Source organism: Callospermophilus lateralis, unplaced genomic scaffold, assembly GCF_048772815.1.
Source record: "Callospermophilus lateralis isolate mCalLat2 unplaced genomic scaffold, mCalLat2.hap1 Scaffold_1172, whole genome shotgun sequence".
In the NCBI taxonomy this organism is placed as follows: Eukaryota; Metazoa; Chordata; class Mammalia; order Rodentia; family Sciuridae; genus Callospermophilus; species Callospermophilus lateralis.
The window spans coordinates 135,884-154,959 of NW_027512022.1; the positions used below are offsets into that span (position 1 = coordinate 135,884).

Below are 19,076 nucleotides of genomic sequence, written 5' to 3' on the forward strand. Positions count from 1 at the left end.
AGATGAAACATGTATTTGGAGTATAATAGTATCATCCTTGTGATTAAGAGCAACAAGTAAATCTTTCTGAGACTTCTCAAATGATTTTATTTGTTCACTGAGCTCAGCGTGTGATGTACTCCCGTCTTTGACTTCCTGCTGCAACTGAAAAGTCAAAACACATGAATTCCTGTGAGTTAGGGAGGGGTTTCTGCACTGGATACATCAGGACTACAAGACTTAGACAAAGAAATAGAGAACCATACTCCTCGGTGGCCTGCCTCAATCGAGGGGGTTGAGACCTTGGTTAAGGAAGAGGGCAGAGTGGCCCCCAACTCTCACAGCTGCAGTAAGAACATCAGAGCTCTCAGGAAGTTGACCCTGTTTATTACATTCCCCAGAAAATTGCTGCCAATTCAAATAATTTACCTTTAGCAGGAATGGTTGGGCACATATGACTGTCTCCTAAATTTAGACTCCTTATCATGCAATCTTCCCTTGGCCAGTGAATCAGTTAACTACTCAAAAGAGGATCATAAAATACTTAATTTTCTGGTTTAAAAAGTTTCTTTGAGGCTATGCAAGTTAATAACTGATTGACATTTGATAAGAAAAGCAATAATCCAAAAATCCAAAACAGATGGAGACCATATATATGCACTCAATTTAGGGAGCATGTTTAAAATTTGCATATCTAGAAAAGGTCCTACATGAATATTCCTTACCTCAGAAACAGATCCAAGAAAGATACAAGATAATGATATTCACTTCTCTAGTTTACATTATGTATGACATCAAATTTTCTTTAACTGCTCTTTCATCTTCTTAAGCATGGTATTTTCTTTCTGAAGCTGACAGCATTCCAACTTCATCTTCTCTTCACGAAGCTTAGCTTCATTAAGGACAATTTGAAGCTAATGAAAAACACTACAGTTAGTGAATTAATTCCAAAGAAAAAACAAAGTTATACTTTCCCAAACCAGACATCATATAGTTCTCATTTTTAATACATTTTAGCACACTTCAAATTTTTGGTCCGCAACAAAACTAAGATGTAGTATTAATATCCTGTTAGCAAGAGTTGCAGCTTTAACTCTGAAAGTTCAGAAGTATTCACTGAAATGACATCTTCAAGCTTCTCTATAGATTTCTTATTTTCCATTATCTGCCAGGTGAAAACAGAACACAAAATATGCATTAGGATTTCAGTAGAAATACTGATGTGTGTGTGTGTGTGTGTGTGTGTGTGTGTGTGTATGTGTGTGTGTGTACATACATATATATATACTAAAAAAGATAAACACAACAAAATATTTGTCAAGCCATCCCATTACATTTCAGGTAAATGCAGGGGATCCAGCTTTGGACTAAGCAAAAAATCAAGAACTGAAAGAGATGAGGGAAAATGAAGTCATAATTATTTCATGGCATCCACAACCTTACTGTTTAAGAGATAACCAGAAAAAAGTTCAAAGTATAGAAAATCATAATGTAATAATAAAATGTTTTAAAGCATAGAAAATTAATTAATTACTATTTCAAATAAACCAGTTCAAATTAGTAATTTTTTTTCTAGTGATAGAGAAAAAAATTTCCCAAGATCATTTTTAAATTTTTCTTATCTGAAGTAAAAAATGATAAAATTTAAGGGAGAATAGACTAATCTCACATACAGAAGAATTCCCCAAAATTTATAAAGATATTCGCTCCTTAAGGAAGTGGACATAACTCTGCAATCTTTGTTTGCAATGCCTGCGATTGAATCCTGGGCCTCATGCATGCTGGGCAAGTGCTCTATCATGAGCTGCATCCTGAGCTCGTAACTCTTCATACTTTAACTGTGGGCTGTGCATGGTAACTTCCAAAGAATATAATATGAAAAGGATTGGAAAGAATTTTTACAGTGGAGAAATCTGATAAATACTACCTCAGCTAGGTGATCAAGCTTACTTTGGGGTAGGATATTTCAGAACAGACTCTCTACTATCTTTTGCAACTTTTATGTAATTACAGAAACTTATAGAAATTGAAAATGAAATATGTAAGTAAATTTTTTTAAGTACAGAAAATTGATTAATTTATTACTCTTTCAAGTAAAAAGTAAAAAAATACTGTTCAATTGGACAATAGTTTTTTAGTTGATCTGCATGTTTCCAAGGGCAGAGCAAAGCAATATGAAAATTATCCAAGGTTGAGAATAAAAATATTTCCTAGGCCCATAAAAATAATTTGTTGTATCAGTACTTAAAAGTTCCACAAAATGGGCACAGAAGTGGGTTCAACTTCCTTGACTCCCAATCTTACTTTAGTTAACAGCTGGACTAAGTTCAACTTAACCAATTTTACAAAATATTTCAAAAGCCAAATTACAGCAACACTTAGCAGGAAAACTCTTACCCAGTCGTGATTCTTAGCTTTCTGTTCTCTTTCAGATTCTAACATAACATGAAAACTTTTAGCTCTCTCATCCAGAAATTCTTTAGCTTTTTCAAGAAGCTTTATTTTATCCTGGGAAAAAAGGTGTCAAGATTACTCACTCATTACATTTACTTTTGAGTTTAGAATGTAATTCCCCCCCAAAGAAGGGATTTTTTACCTTATATTTAGTTGTTTCATCAGAAAGAATCATATTTTGTTTCATGGTTTCTTGGACCTGTTTCTTTGATTCCTTCATCTATGTAAATAAAGCATTCAGAATTAAGATACACAAATTATAGTGCTACTATACAAGTTACTTCCAGACAAGTGACCCTTTCCAGATGAAAGCAGTACTTAATACATATGACTGCTTCGAATTTGGATGATTTGTAGGAAATAATGAAACAAAAATTCTAAAATACGATTTTTAAATTAAAACAGGTAGAAATGATTCAAGCTAGAACCAAGAGAGAAAGAAACAAAAAAAACAATTATACCTTCTCTTCATACTTTGAAAATTTGTGTATCAGTTCTTCATTTTCTTTCATGAAATTGATTATCTTTTGGGAAATTTGCTGTTCAGTGACTAAAAGGGGGAAATACACAAGATTATTACAATCACTAAATGAAATTCAATTACTCAATCTACTAAAAGCAAAGACATGTTATATGGTACTATGAGGAAATACTTCTTAGCATAACTATTATGCTTTTAAAAAGCAATCTATGCTTATTAGCAATAAGAGTATAAAATTATTAAAATTTAAGAAAAATATAAGAACAATGATATTTTGCTGGGCACGGTGGTGCACACCTGTAATCCCAGTGGCTCAGGAGGCTGAGCTAGAAGGATCCCAAGTTCAAAGCCAGCCTCAGCAAGAGTGAGACATTAAGCTACTAAGTGAGACTTGGTCTCTAAATATAGGGGGTTGGGGATGTGGCTCAGTAGAGTGCCCCAGAGTTCAATCCCAGGTACCCCTCCCATCCAAAATGATATTTCAATTTAAGCTTATTTCACAGATGGGAAATACAGTAAAGTGTTGTAGCTTGATATTCCTCCCTTCTCAAAACACTTTCTTTTCAGAAAATGGAATCATTTAATTCTTTGCAAAGAAAAACAGAAATGAAAGCATACTGATTCACATTACCATTCTTTAAATTATCTACTCAATTACTTAATCCATGATTAAATCATTATCATAGAAATACTCTTCAAATGTAATACATCTGCATTACATCAATATTCAAAGTTAGTCTGCCCCAAATTAAAACTTATCATCTCCCTATCCATAATTTGTTCCTCCTCTTTATCTCCTATCTCAGAGTTGGAACCATCATCATCTACTCTATTATCCATGTAAGCAACCTAGGAATAATAAAATTTTCAGGAGGTAAAAAAGTAATAGACATTAAAAGTCACTGTATCTACTTCTAACATACATAAAACACACATCAAACACCAATACAATACAAGTTTAAGAAACCTAAAAATTTACCTTGATATACTCTATCTTTTACCTAGAAGAGAGGCGGTATTTATACATTTTACACAGCTTATCTAATTAGCATAAAATAGATACAACAGTCAACCAATAAGGATTCTCCACACTTAATGGCTCGCTTTTGTTTCTTCACAAACCACTCCCTCTGGCATTTTGCCAGGCGCCATCCAGATTTGTTTACAGACTCTAACATTTCTCTGGCAAAATAACAGGTGCCAATCTGACTTGTTTACAGACCTTAACATTTCCCCCTTTTGTTAATTTAAATAACGACCATACTGTTTTTTACAGAAACACCATAAATAACCTGCTAGAAACAGAAAGGGAGGATACAAAATGTTACAATACCAAGCCAATTGATGGCTCCATGTAAGAAGCCCTTGGAAAAATTATACCAGTAATGACACCATTAGCAAAGATACCGAGTTACAACTTATTGTAGATTACAGTTTGTTGTCTCAGTCCAGATAAAGCAGTGTCTCAATACATTAACTCACAGTCCAGGTAAATCACAGTCTAGGTAAGTTCTGCAGGCAGTTAGCTTAAGTAGTAGCAGCAGAAACAGCAACAGCTCCGAAGTCTCCTTGGGTTCTCAGCAGAAGTTTCCTCCGGTTCTCAGCAACACTGTAAATTCTTTTACTTTTGTTTTCACCGGCACTGGGACAAAGGCAGGAACTCCGGATGGCTAAAGAAAATCCTGTAGCATTTCACTAAGAAAACAACCTTCTGAACAATTTAGTACATTATTTCAAGGTTTTTTTACATTTGAAATAAGCCTTAATAGTGCTCATTACTCATCAGCCTCCAGGTGTGGGAGACCCACTGTAGTCACTGGCCCTGGAAATGATCAAACTTCAGGGACACCAGTAGCATCTTTTGCCAGCTGTAGTATCCTGGGCAGCCCCAGATGGCCCTGGGGAGAGTCCTAGACTCAAACTGCTTCGGAGCACAGGGAGCAAGAGCCTGCGAGACTGTGTCTCCAGGTCAGGTCTAGATTTGGGCTCGCAGTGGCATTCCGCTCCCCCGGGGCAGGGGGGCGGGGAAGAGCCGGCAACTGCCGCTTGGAAAATTCTTGCTGCGCCATGATTGGCTTGGTCAGGTGGCAGCCGCCTTGTCCATTTATGTACCCTCCGGTAACGAAAAGTATTCAGTAATAGCCTTTTGCTGCAACTTTTTTCCTGATAATCCTTCTTCTGAACTTTCTTTTTCTTTCTGACTAGAGTTTCTGGGCTTTTATTAACACATGCCCTAACTATTCTTGGTTCCACTGGGGTGCCTTTTTCCCTTATCAATTTACTTTTCACCCCTTCCATATTTTTATCACAAAGACAATACAACATTTCAAGACAAAACAAGACACAAACATACTGTATCAATCTTCTCCATTTTCTCGAAATGGCCATTTTTCCTCTCGCCCTATCTGCCTAGCGACGAGCAGATTGTTCCCGTCCTATCTATGGATGAGCAGCTTTTTTTTGTCACTTACCCCCGAGTGTCCCGGGGCTCCCCGTAAATGGCCACCATCTGCTGCAGTCGGCTGCAGCAAAATAGCCGGGGGGTGACGAACAACTTGTGTACCTTGATACAGCAGGAGTGGAAGCCCTTTATTGTAGAATAAGAGCGGTATTTATACATTTTACACAGCTTATCTAATCAGCATAAAATAGATACAGCAGTCAACCAATAAGGATTCTCCACACTTAATGGCTCACTTTTGTTACTTCACAAACCACTCCCTCTGGCATTTTGCCAGGCGCCATCCAGATTTGTTTACAGACTCTAACATTTCTCTGGCAAAATAACAGGTGCCAATCTGACTTGTTTACAGACCTTAACACTTCTTGGCAATGAGAGCTACGGCACCATTATGCAGCAAGCAGCTCTGCTTGCCTGCTACCTTAAAATAATAATGTTTCATGGTGACAAATGGATATAGTTAACAATGAAAGTAAAATGCTTAGCAGGCAGGGGTGCGACCGTGTCAGATTTCTCTGCCTGGCAAAAAACAGAGAGCGGCCTGAGAATCTCTAAAGAAAGGAATATGCATGTGGGTAGCTGGCAATGTTTGCCAGGTGGACACTGCCACTCTTTTATTCTTAATTTAGCTTCTGGGGATCTTAGGCTAAGTTCTCAGAGGTAAACAATGGTCATTCTTAATTTACTAAGGCTTTGTCCTTGCCCTAGGAAACTTAAAAAGTAATGGCAGGTTTTAAAATCTGGCTTTTCCATTAGCTATTTTCTTTTGATAAAAATTTAAAAACAAACATAAAACCATTTGAATTAATTGAAAGAATAGAATCCTTTTCAGAGCCCTAGTGGCTGAAGCTTCTATATTGTGTTGGAAAAGGACCAATTGAAATTAAAAAGAAAATGAAAGAAAGAATGAAGGGAAAGGAAGAAAGAAAATGGGACTTTTAGCCTTCCTTTCCCTCCTCACTACTAAGAAGGAAAAGAAATCAGCACTGAAGAAATCTAACCGAATGCCGTCTGCGTGCACATGTGTGCATGTCTGTGTTTTGCACACTGCTGGTGTGCCCTCCTCCTGGGTGCAGATGGCTACTCCAGGGGCAGCACATGTGGGCTTCGGATGTCTGAAAGTCGGCTAGCTTGTGCACATGGAAAGAGGAAAACAAGCGAGTGAGGTAGAGACCGCACAAGCCTAAATCAAAAGCAACTGTTCCACCATGAGGAAAGCAGGCAGGCCTTGCTCTGTGGACACTCCACTCTTTCTTTGCCGCCCAGACTGATCTTTGAAATAAAATAAAGAAGCGTGGCAGATTAACTAAAACATAGGTAGAAATAATATATTTGGGTTTCAGAAAGAAAGAAAAACCTGGCATGGCTTAAAAGACACTCATTTCATAACAACACATGTGCAAAGAATTACAATAATTGCAGTGCACACATCGCTAACATCAGAGTGAACAATGAATATTAAAAACACATTCCTAGAGTGGCCCCGTGGCTTGGCAGCAGTGCACAGTCTGGAGACCTGTGAGGGAGTCAAAGGCTGCTTCTCTGCTTACAGAGCTGTCAGGGTTTGGCAGGAGGAGGTGGGGCCCCTTGGAGTAGGAACAGAGAGGAGGGAGGCAGGTGGTAGTGACTGTCACTGTGACTTCTCTCTTTTTCCCTGGCAGAGCTTAAGTGGCTTCAGGAGGGTTCACAGAGGAAGTCAGCCTCAGCCCTTTGGGGCTCCAGCTCATAGCTGAATCAGAGCCAGGCTGTGAAGGAGGAGGGATGGGGATAGAAAAAAAAATACCAGAGAACAAACATGCAGAAGGTAATGCTGGGAACACCCAGCCAGAGTCCTGGATGAAAATCCCAAATCCTCTCTCAAGGCTGGCCTCCAGCATGACCTAGCATGAGGACTTCACTGCTGCAGAAATATAAACTGGGAAAGTGTTAATGTTCCGTGGGTGAAACACATTGATCTGCCTTTTCCATTTCAATCTTTGTTATGCAGTTGGGGGATGAATTCTCCCAGTGGTGTGTTCCAGAACCTTCAAAGGCATATTAACCAAACATTACAGATACATAATGATCTTTTCACAGTGAATCTCTTTCATTGTCAGCAAAGACAAAGGCCCTTCTCTAAGTACAGCTTTGGCTCTGAATGTTCAGCTTTTGCCTCTTGTCATTGGCAAGAAATTGACTCTTCAAATCTTGCAACTTTGGCAATGAGAATGGACAGAGGGTGGGAATCTCTAACCAAAGAGAGTGTTTCACACACTGGGAATTGAGGTGTGAGGATTCTTAAGCTGCAGGCCATGAACATTCAAGGGTTGGTAAGGTAGAATTCAGGGAGCTCTATAAACTGAAATGGAAAAAAATGACCTCTTTAATTTTGCTCATGTCTGAAATTTAGCATTCCCTTAACTGAAAGTGTAGGAAACAAACCATATCATGCTAGTAATTCTTTTGACTTTGTCACCAGTATAAGTCATGGGTATTTTGATGTCACTTCACTGCTGTTTCAGATATTTCTGATGATTATACTCAACACTACTTTGAAGTTATAATAATTATTAGGCCTGATACAAGATCTTGTTATTTTGTGCATAACAAGAAGTATCATCAAAATAAAACACTTTGATGACTGTTTCAATACAATGGATTCCCTTTGACATCTTAGATACTGTATTTTATTCTAAAAAAAAAAAAGATTATTTTGAAGGAGGAGTGTGCAGACCACATGGCCATATTGCTGGTGGATTTAAGGCACATATGGCATTCTCCAGACCAGGGGGAAATCCAGACTCTAGAGCAGTCATGAGATGCTGAGTCCTACACAGAGAATTCCACAGTGGTCTGGCCCCATGTGTCTCTACACATGGGTGAGAGAACGCAAAGCAAACATGTGCCTCCAGACACAACTCCAAGGCCTTAATAAGCAACTTCTTACTACTCTACTCCTTAGATATATCCAGTAAATGTTAGCATTCACTAAAATGAACTTTGAATTTTCTCAGTCATTTGCAGCAGAACTTCAAAATGGTTTTATTTAAAAAAAAATAACAAGAAGAAGAACCCCTGCAACAACCAGTTTCTCCAGATGGCCAAGAATGTGTGCCACTAAATCACAGATGATAAGAATGGCTAAGGGCTGATGAATGGATTTGACAGTTGCTGCATCCAGTAGAAAGAAAAACATCTGTAAGAGGGATGATGAGAGAATCAAAATTATGGGGTGACATCTCTTAAATCAAGGAGTCAGTTATGAGAACTGACACCCATATCTCCACTTGCCCTAAGGATAAATGAGAGGAGTGGTTAAGATTTGGAAGCAATGATTTATTATATTAGCCAGAACCTGAAATTCTGCAGAAAATATAAAAAATATTAGCAATCTTCACGGGCAACCTCAAAATAAAAAGTTTGGAAAGAAACATTGAGTATTTTACTAGAGTTTCTAATATAGCTATGTAGGAAAGTCAGGAGAGAGGGAGAGGGAGAGGGAGAGAGGGAGAAAGAAATGTTTGGTAAGATCCAGATCAGTAATATAACAGATAGTACATTAGTTTTTTGTACATTTATTTATGTCATGTAATACTTTCAACATTTCTATAATGTATTATTAACCCAAATCTTTCAGATGGGGGCACCGAAGCTCAGAGAATGAAACAAGTTGACTAAGGTCACAGGATAGTCAGTGGGATTTAAACTCAAGTTTTTTGACCCCCTGGGTCACTATCCCATGATTTTAATCATAAAAAAATTATTAAAATCTCTGAATCATTAAAATTCAAGAAGTAGTTACAGGACTGAAGGATCAAATTTTAAGTTAAGAACATAAATAGCAGTGTGGTAACAGGTTACTACATATTGTTAAAAGTGATATTATGATTTCAAATAAAATTGTTTCTCATATGTATGTAGAAAGCAAATGAAGTTGTCCCTCATTTAATCATTAAACAAATATAAAAGCAGCACTTGGAGTCAAATAGCTCCTTGACAATCTACCCATTTGTCAACACAGTCCTCCCTATGCCTGTTGTCTAACATAGAACTTTCATTTCCATTCCCTGATTATAGGAAATAGGAGAATCCACCTGTACACAAGAATGACCAAATTTCACTGTGTTCAAATTGTGTTTCTGCATCAATGCTATCTCTTACCTACTGCATCTATAGGGAACCTAGGGTTAGGGTAGCTACTATCAAAAATTGTGAAGAAAGAAACAAAAGCAAATCTCATGTTCATGCCAATCTGCTCTTCACCATCCATGTGCCTCCTCTCATTTCAAGCAAAACCATAATGAGCCAGGGAACATATTTTAGGTCCTTCTCGAAAGCATTTCTCTCCCCCATATCACAAGATATTGTGGCCTGCAAGCTACAGACATCAGATGATACTTTGGGGTCATCTCGAAGGCCTTGTCCGGTCCTAACTTTCCATGATTCCAGAAGGTTTAACAACTGTAAAGACAGAAAAGCCTCCGAGGGTGTCTTTCATAATGTGCTGTAGCCATCAGAATGCAAAGGGTTCTTGATTTAAGTTTGGTTATGTGAGACTACCCCTGAGCATTTCATGCTGCAGGAGTTATTCATTCAGTATGAATAACTTGGGCAAGTTCTAGGATTTCAAAGACTAAGTAAATAACCTACGATCAGAAAATTCAATTTGTTCGTGAGGTGAAGAAAGGCATCCTGCCATTAAGCAGTCAGATGGAAAACATGCAAACCACAGTTTGTAGAACAGAAAAAGAACATTGAAAGCCCTTGCCCAGAAACACAGGCAGTGCAGGAAACATACTCAGCAGAGCCAGCATGTCTATTGTAAATGTAGGAAGCAGGAATCTCAATCCCAATAAAATTGCAAGCCAAATAACCAAGCACATCACTCCCAGACCACCCTCTCCAGTGGGGAGCACAGGGGAGCCTATGGGATTCACTCATGCAGAGAAGGGATTGGAAAAGATTCTGGTGGAGCCAAATGCTCTCGGGGTCAGCACAGCTATTGTGGCAAATAGCAGTGATAGGCAAATATGGTGTGTGATTTGATAAGGCCACTTCTTCATTCGGAGGAAAAAAGAAATAAATTTCTCTGAAAATAGAAGGAAAAGCTCATGATAAGCACAAATTAATTATTGTAAAGGATCTTGGAGAATTGCTGTGAATGGGGTGACAAAAATTACCTATATTTCCAAAATTGGATTATTAGTAGTACAAAATCTGACTCTCTTTTTGTTCAGGGGTGCCCTCTTTTCCACATCAAAGAAATTGTGATGTATAAAATCAGACCCCACAGTGCTTATATTGTCTTGGGATCTACTGCACTGTTGGAGTAGTATAACCAGGGTTATTGCTATCTAGCATATATGCCACTTTTGTGCAATTTTCAAAAAGATCTTCCCCTTTTTCTAGTGGATGCAGTCCACACCAGAACATGCATTTTGGTAAGCAGAACATGGGCTGGATTTCAGCCCCACTCTTGCCCTCAGCTGGGAAGACCTGGTGCAGTTCTGGGTGCAATATTCTCACTGTCACTAGGGGGTGGGTTTTGCTGGGTATTCAGATCCATCATACATCAAGGAGTATAACAGATGCTTCTAGTGCCTGGCTATATCCCCTCAGTCACTCCAGAGGTCACCTGAAGCTTCACCTTTATGTGTAAGCCAAGACTTCTCACCGCAAGCTTCTTTCCTCTCTGCTTGAGGACTTTTTTATCACTTCAGGAGAATACTGATGGACTCAGAGATTAATGCCCAGGAATAGTCTTCAACCAAAGAAGAGTAAGTAATCTCCAGTCTCTTTGCCTCTGGATGGGTCCATCTTAGTTGATATTAGTTGTCTGCCTAGTGTCCCATAGGGTCCTCAGCAGGATGGAGCCTCAGTTGCCCAGAGTGGCCAACTGCTCATTAACACACCCTCTGTTGATTTTCTTTTCTTCCCTTCCTTTGACTGAATTCACAACCCCAAACATGATGGTGTTAGGAGTGAGACTTTTGCAAGATGATAAGGTTCTGGAATGGGATTAGCACCTTTATCAAAATGACTAAAGAAAGCTCTCTTCCCCTCTTTTTCCCCATATAAGGACAAAGCAAGATATCAGCAGACTATAACTCAGAAGAGTCAAACTTGACCACGATGACATCTTAAGCCCAGAGATGAGACTCCAAAGCTGAGAGAAGTAAATTCCTGTTGTTCGTAAGCAACTTGGTCTATGGTATTTTGTTACAGCAGTCTGAACAGACTAAAATCCTTCCTTACTCCTTCTTCATATGTACTATGAAATCCTTACATACAAATTCTTGTCTCAGTGTCTGATTTTGAGGAAACAAAATGAAGACACTGGGCTTCCTTGCTGCTAGAATTCTAATACTTGGCTTGATGTACCCCACCCTCAGCATTTGGAGTTTTAAATCTAATTTGGTCAGGATGTGAATTTCTTCATGAGTCGAAGTGCTATTTCACAAGACAGATAACATCAAGAAAGGAGCAAATCACACCATACAAGGAGAAGTGGAGTGTTCACTCAGAGAACTTACAATGGGAAAAGAAAATTTCTATGACTGTATTAAAGAGAATGTACTTAAAGAAAAAGCAAACTGTAGTTCTGCAGTTAGCAGAGGGGAAGGGGAGGGATAAAACTGTGTCTGTGCTTGTTAACATCTATGCAGTATGTTCAGGTTTAGTGTGACCATCTTGGTTGTGAGGTAGGAGGATTGAATGAGGGATGGGAAAGAGATTATTTCTTTGACCCTCACTGCAGGAGCTTGCTGGATGCTGCCTAGAAAGAGAAGTAAATATTTATGAGCATAAACACAGCATGGCATAGTTGCTGTTCATCTGTCCATTGAGTTTCAAAGTTAGCCTCCAAATCTGGAAACCCAGTTCAGGCATCTATGGAGCTCTACATTGACATATGCTCTACATATGACATAACTCTGTGGGAACCAACAGAACACAAGCCCTGTTCTTAAGGAAATTGCAATCTGATAGAGGACACAAGACATGCCAAGACAGTTGGCACAAGTCAAACCTGCCTCCAAATTCAAGACTCTAAGCATTTTCAGAAGAGGATTGCATTTTTAACACATGTGTATGGCCTACAAGAAGTGCCATGAACACAGCTGGAGCTCATAGGTGGTGTTTGAATTACCCAAGGAAGAATTTTATTCTGTAACATAAAGTTCCTTGGAAAAAGAGAGAAGATACGAACTCATTGTGAATAGGGTAATAAGGAAAGGCTATATGGAAGAGGTGACTTTGAAGCTGATTGACAGTTTCACAGTAAAACATACCCAAGTAAAATGGGTTCTATGAAGTTCCCCTTTGCTTGTCAGTAGAGATCTGGGCTCCAGTGTGGAGAAATGTCCTTTCCCCCACTGGTGGTACTATCCCAGGGATGCATATTCAGTTCTGACTTATTAATATATTTTTTAATGGTTTACCCTTGAAATAAAGTCTCAGCCTTTCCTTCTCTTGACATCAATGGAGAGGTTTTATTTCACAGCTTTCTCTGCAGCGAAGGGACAAATGTTAGTTTATACTTTTTTGTTTTTCAGAGACATGCTCATAAACACAGCACATATTTGAAGACAGGAAAGAAAAAGATGAGAAAATGAATGCTATTTGGGAGAACCGAGCCTCCCAAAGAGAAAACAAGAGGCTGCCAAGTAGATTTGTGTTTTAACTTGTAATCCTTCTTGCTCCCAGCTTGTAGCCACCTCACTCCTTTACACCCTATCTTGATTTTTCTCTGTCAGGGATCATAACAATGCCCTCAGGGATGCCCATATATGTCAGGGGAACAGCAAGAGTTTATGTGGAAGACCTTTACTTAGGGAAACCCTTTGACAGGCAGGGTTCCCCCAGTGATCAGAAGGTACAGAAATTAGCTTTTCATTAACTGGTGAACCCTATGAAATTGCCATTTTTGTGGGTCAGCAAATGGTTGATTAGCAGCAATTTTACATGGTTCAAGCCAATAATTTAGTAGGACAACTGACCTGTCCCCTAGGAACATAAAATAAATCTTGAAGGTTTTCATTTATTTCCCCTTTCCTCTTCCCTGATTTTAATTGCAGCATGGAAAGCTGTCTCCATAGTAGATGTGCTGCATGCAAACTCTTAGTTATCTGCAGAGGTCACCACAGAAAGAGTAGACTGAATCTCAGTCCATGAGATGGATCATAGACCATGCATATTCTTGGATATGTCTCAGGGTCATACCTCTCTGAACCCTTCCCCATGGTGCTGCCAGAGAGTTCCAATTTCTGCTCCTCTGGGATCAGTCATCTTCTCCCTCTCTGGCCCTTTCCTCTAGATCAGGAAGATCCTTTGATTATGGTCTTTTCCTAAGCTTTTCCAAAACAACTCTGCGTCCGCCTATAAACTTCCCTTTCCTTTATTTCTCCAGCAAATTTACTGTGTTCTAAAACTTTGTGTCTTTGGAAAGCAAAAGCCAGATGTTCTTGGAGGTTTTCTACTTTCTGATTATAATAAAAACTTTCCCTGGGGCAAGGTAAAGCAGAGCCTACTTAAATGGGACAAGCACAGTGGGAGGGAAAAGTGGAGGAAAGACATAATTACCATCACAAAATATTTAGCCACAAGGAAAATATATGGTAAAGTGGTAGAGTTAGAAATGTGCAAGGACATCATATTCTTAATAATTTTGTCCAGGCTGGACTTTAATTCTTCTGATGTTGTAGAGTATTTAAGACCCAAAGAAGAATTCATGGCATCATTTTGCTCCAGACCTTCCTCCTCAGGGGAAGCAAATTAGCACAGCCCCCCTCCCTCGAAGGATACAGGGTTGATGTATGTTTGTGAGGTGGATTTGGGTTGATTCCTACCCTGTCTGAACTGGTTTAGTAAAATAATCCTAATAAAAGCACAGGAATCATTTCCAGACACTCAGGATGAGAGCAGGACAGGCCAAAGGAACTTCCTCTCTCAGCCCTAAGCTTATAGCTCCTCCTTGCATTTTTTTTCCTCCTGAAGCCATTCAAAATTTTTGTTTCAAGCCAGCTTCAGGCTCTTTGCCACCCATTCACATGTGGGTGGCACTGGTTTTTGTTTAAAAGAAAACTTTTTTTTTGCTTGATTTTCTGTTTGCTTAGTTACCCAGGTGATCCATTCGGCTATTTTGAAAGCTACTTTTCAGAAGCCTTACCTTTTCTATGCAACACTGACAGCAAATATTTTACGCCTGAGTCAGAGAGCCGCGGTCTTTGTGGAGGTCGCCATGTGCTGCCTTGACTCCATGGTGTCCTCAAGATGCTGCCAAGGAGGGCGTGCACCTGGCGAGCTGGAGGACATGTCACACTTTAGAAGAACACATCCGTTCAAGAGTGGCAGTGCCAGCTGGGACCTTAAGACACGCTGCACAAAGGCAGACTTGGAGATAATCTAGAGATGACAGTGAGAAACAAACACTAAAGGCCTGGCTGACACACACTGCCCCAGAGTTTTCTATTAAACCCTGTTGTTTTCTGACAACTTTGAAAAAGAGATGCAAGGGCCACCCAGGAGGAATATATCTCAATGAGAAAAAACATTGTGCCAGATAAGAAATGAAAATGAGATATAATACTAAAGATGGACTGAAGTATCCTGTGGTGTCAGCAAGTAATAAAATGTTTATGGATGAATTCTTATTTGGGGACAAGAGTCTGAATGCCAAGTGGAGGGAAACAAAACTGTTGTTTACTGAGTCAAGACCCATTCTCTCATTAGTTCCTCAGTGTGTAAAAGGAGATTCCTGACTTCTCGTGTGGAAAAAAATGGGGGAAGGCCTAGGCTTGTTGAGGGGGCTGAGATGTGAGCAGATGAAACCCAAACCAACAGTGGCAAGGATGAAAGGCTCCTAAATGGCCTCAGAAAGACGTGGGATGTGGCCCCATGTACTCTCTCTCACCATATAATCCAGCATGAATTTTCTTCTGCTCTGGGCAAAAAGTAGTACAGGTTGAAAGACAGCAGTGAATGACCACTTTGCTTCATGACTGTGGCCATGAAAGGTGCTGAAGAACCAAAGGAAAATCTTTTATTGATATTGATTCAGTTCCACAATTATATAATTGTCAAATTTGAGACCTTACAGTTAGCAAGTTTTTCCACTTATAGGAAAAAAAATGTTACTTGAAAGGAATTCAACTTTTTTTTTCCTCAAGAGCTATTTTTAAAATTATTATTATTATTATTATTATTATTATTATTATTATTATTATTATTGATACTGGGGATTGAATGCAAGGGCACTTAACCACTGAGCCACATCCCCAGCCCTTTTTATTTTTTATTTAGAGACAGGGTCTCACTAGGTTGCTTATAGCCTCATGCTAAGTTGCTGAGGTTGGCTTTAAACCTGTGATCTTCCTGCCTCAGCCTCCTGAGACACTGGAATTACACAGCACCAGGCTTCCAAGAGCTTTTAAGGAAATATTTTTTCATGACCTCAGATATTCTGGGCCCAGTGAATAGAGCTTACTTACTGTCCAAAGATGATGGAATGGTTTTCCAATCACACTATCCCAGGTAGGGCATAATTATTAACACTGCCTCACAGCACATAAACTGATCAGAAGGGTAGGAGGAACTTGTCTCTAGGCCTGGGAAAGGACAAGAAGGCTAGATGCCCACAACCAAGCACAGAGCACAGATCTGTGCTTCAGTCCTTCCCCGCCTCTTCTCACCTTGACATACCATTGGAATTTTGAACAAAGACTGACAGGTACTGAAACTGTCTTGGGGAAGATTAGCCTCAGACATTGATAAGGCATCGTAGGAATGAAGCTGCTTACTATGGAAAGAGCATGACCCTGCAAAGAAAGAAAATGAATAATTGTGAAAAGGATATTTTTATACACAAAATGAAACTAGAGACTTTTTCCTAAGTTCATTTCTTTCTTTCTTTTTTTGTGCAAAAATGACAGCTAGACATATGCATCAAAGTTCTGGCTGGACTAGAAGTATATACCTGCAAAATGGCCACTGACAGGTCAGCCTCCTCTCATGGCTTGTCCCCTTCCCACACAGATCAGTTCCCAACCCAGTGCTTTGGTAGCACAATGGAAGAGTGGAAAGAGTCCCGAGTTTGCAAGCTGTGCTTATAACCACAGTATGTTCTCTATCACTAAGGGACTTTGTGGCCTTGGAGAAATCGTTCAACCTTTTTTGCACCTTGGTGATCTTCTCAGTGAAAGGGGGTGCTCCTACTTTCCCAATGCCAATGGTTTGTTGTGAGGGTCAACAAGAATAGACAAAGGGAAGAATGTCCAGGGAGAATTGAAAAGTACTGTGCACACCTGTGAGTTCTGTAAAACCAAGCTGTAAGGTGGGTGTTCTTTAGAACATGGCTTCCCTGCACAAAGGATCCCACTAACCACAAATATAAAGCCACAAGTGATGACACGTTTAAGAACTACTGAAGAGTGCATGCATTTCTACTCTCTGAGGGGCCTCCTGGTGAACATTTGATTCCTTTCAGCTTTCTCGAGGAGGGACCACATTTTCCTGAATTCTGCAATTTTTTCTCATAAAAAGTCCCCTCCCCCTTTTTATGCAACACGTGGTGATATGAAGGACAGTGAGGGTTTGACTTTGCGGTCCCTCTGGATATATTCCCCAAATTAAGATTTTATAATTACTTTCATCAAAGGTATGTTGTCAGAGGAAAGCAAGACAAAGTACTGGATTTCCATCAAGAACTGGCAAAATTTCATAAATCCCAAGCCCTGAATTCTTCAGATTTCAGAGTCTCTAGATCAATTTCAGTAAAACAAAGAGGCTGAAGGAGGGGGAAAAACTGTATCACCTTGAAACTATTTTGTATTATGCTGAACTAATCCAGAGAACTTCCCCCTGTCCCACCACTTAAGACTTAACATTCTTTGCCCTTGTGCCAAATTTAGGGTTTGGGGCCAGGGGGTGTGGGTGGCAGGGAAATGTATATTTTATTTTATATTCACTCAAATCTCTACTTCAATTTTTATTACAGGCCCCTGAACTCCCTAGGCAGGAAGAAATTTTGAATGAACTCTGCTTTTAGTGACCAGGAGTAGAGACATAAAAAAAGCTTTTCAGCCTCTCTGGTTACAGAGATAAGTACAAAGGGTAACTGGCATTAAGTCTGTAGTAATAGCTGCTATAAGTACTGACCATGATTTGAATCTCTCAACTGATTCTGGGGAGGCTGGAATATTCATCAAGCCATTAGGAGAAGCTGTTTCTTGCTGACAAGATGCCTACAACTGATGAGGTCCACCTGAAGACAGGGACCAGGCTGGGCTGGATTTACAGCGATTTGCAGAGAGAGCAAAAAAAAAAGTGTTTTCCTTAAGTACAGCATGAGAGATTCATCAGCAAAATTATGCAATCTGTCGCCTGGGGCAAGCCTATGGAATCCTAATGAAGCAGAGTTGGAGGGCACCTTCACATAGAAGGTGATTGGATACCACACTCTGACTTGTCCACCAAGTCACAATTTCACTGATTTGGAGGCTGAGTGAGTAGGGAGGAGATAGGATGAATGAGATGGAAAAGCTATTAATCTGTGGATCTCACCTTTCAGAAAAATCTCACACTGAATAATAAGGTGACAGATGTGTGATTATCCTGGGCTTAAAGAACAACAACAAAAACAACGAAATCACCCATTTTATACAAACCGAGGGCCTTAGTTTGGGTTATTACTATAGCAGAAGAAGCTGTCATGCAGAAAACATTAAAGTTAAAGACAAACTGTAATAAAGCAGTTCTTACATTTTAGTTTCCCTCTTTGTGAAGTTTATATGTGGGTGTAACCTTGGTACGAGCTTTTATACTTCAGGGTTTTTTTTTTTTCTTTTTCTTTTTCCATTTACTTTTCTCTTTCTATATTTTGCTTTAAAAAAAATTAACTATCTCATACTTAAAATTATGCATTTAGTTGGCTTTAAAAATTGGAATTTGTTTTTCTAGATCGATTCTATTTTTAAAAATAAAACCTGGGCTGAGAGGAGGCTATGCTGACATACCTGCTGGGTGAACTCTCCTGCAAGCCTCTAGGCCATCGCCCTAAATGTTTTTAAAGAAACAATATCATTTTTACCTTCTCAGTTAGTTTTCAAAAGCATACAGGTTTGCTTTTAATGAGGTAGATAACTTTCCCCTCTTTCTAGGCTCAGACTGTTCATTGCCCAATATTTGCCTACAGTCTACTCATGAGACGTAAGTTTATGGAGGATTGCCTGGAAGATATGCAGTTAGTTTATTTGACTGAATATGCTAGATTTTTATCTCTGGATAAAACCAAGCCATCAGGGAAATGGTTATTTGCATCTTACTGGCTTTTGTTCCTCTCGAAGAAAAATCGTTTTTACTGAGTTTTTCAATTCACGTCTGGTGCTTGCAGTGTTTGGCTTTCGGTCGGCTCTGAAGACTTCCTTAGTAAATAGCTCTATGTAATTTGCTGCTGTCAGACTGGCAGTGGAAGGTGTCATCTCTTGCCTCTCCTCCCTGTTCCATGAAACCTCTGTTTTAGAAGGAGATGAACTCAGTTCTTCCCAGCTGGGTAAAGTGTGTGTGGTGTGTGTATATGTGTGGGTGTGCATGTGTGTGTGTGTGTGTGTGTGTGCGGGGTGGTGGTGGTTCCCTGCTTCCCTTTGGTTTCATCCACAAAGACCCATAGCCCCTCTGGTGGCACCTTGAGCCTGTGTGGTGACTAGTGCTTTCTCTCTCTGTTTTCAT

At 39.5% G+C, this 19,076-nt stretch overlaps 1 pseudogene; it reads right to left on the bottom strand.

Annotated features, from left to right (window-relative positions):
- The window catches only part of LOC143387695 (transport and Golgi organization protein 1 homolog), a 31,831-nt pseudogene extending 13,002 nt beyond the window's left edge, over positions 1-18,829 (bottom strand).
- Positions 18,830-19,076: the final 247 nt, after the last annotated feature.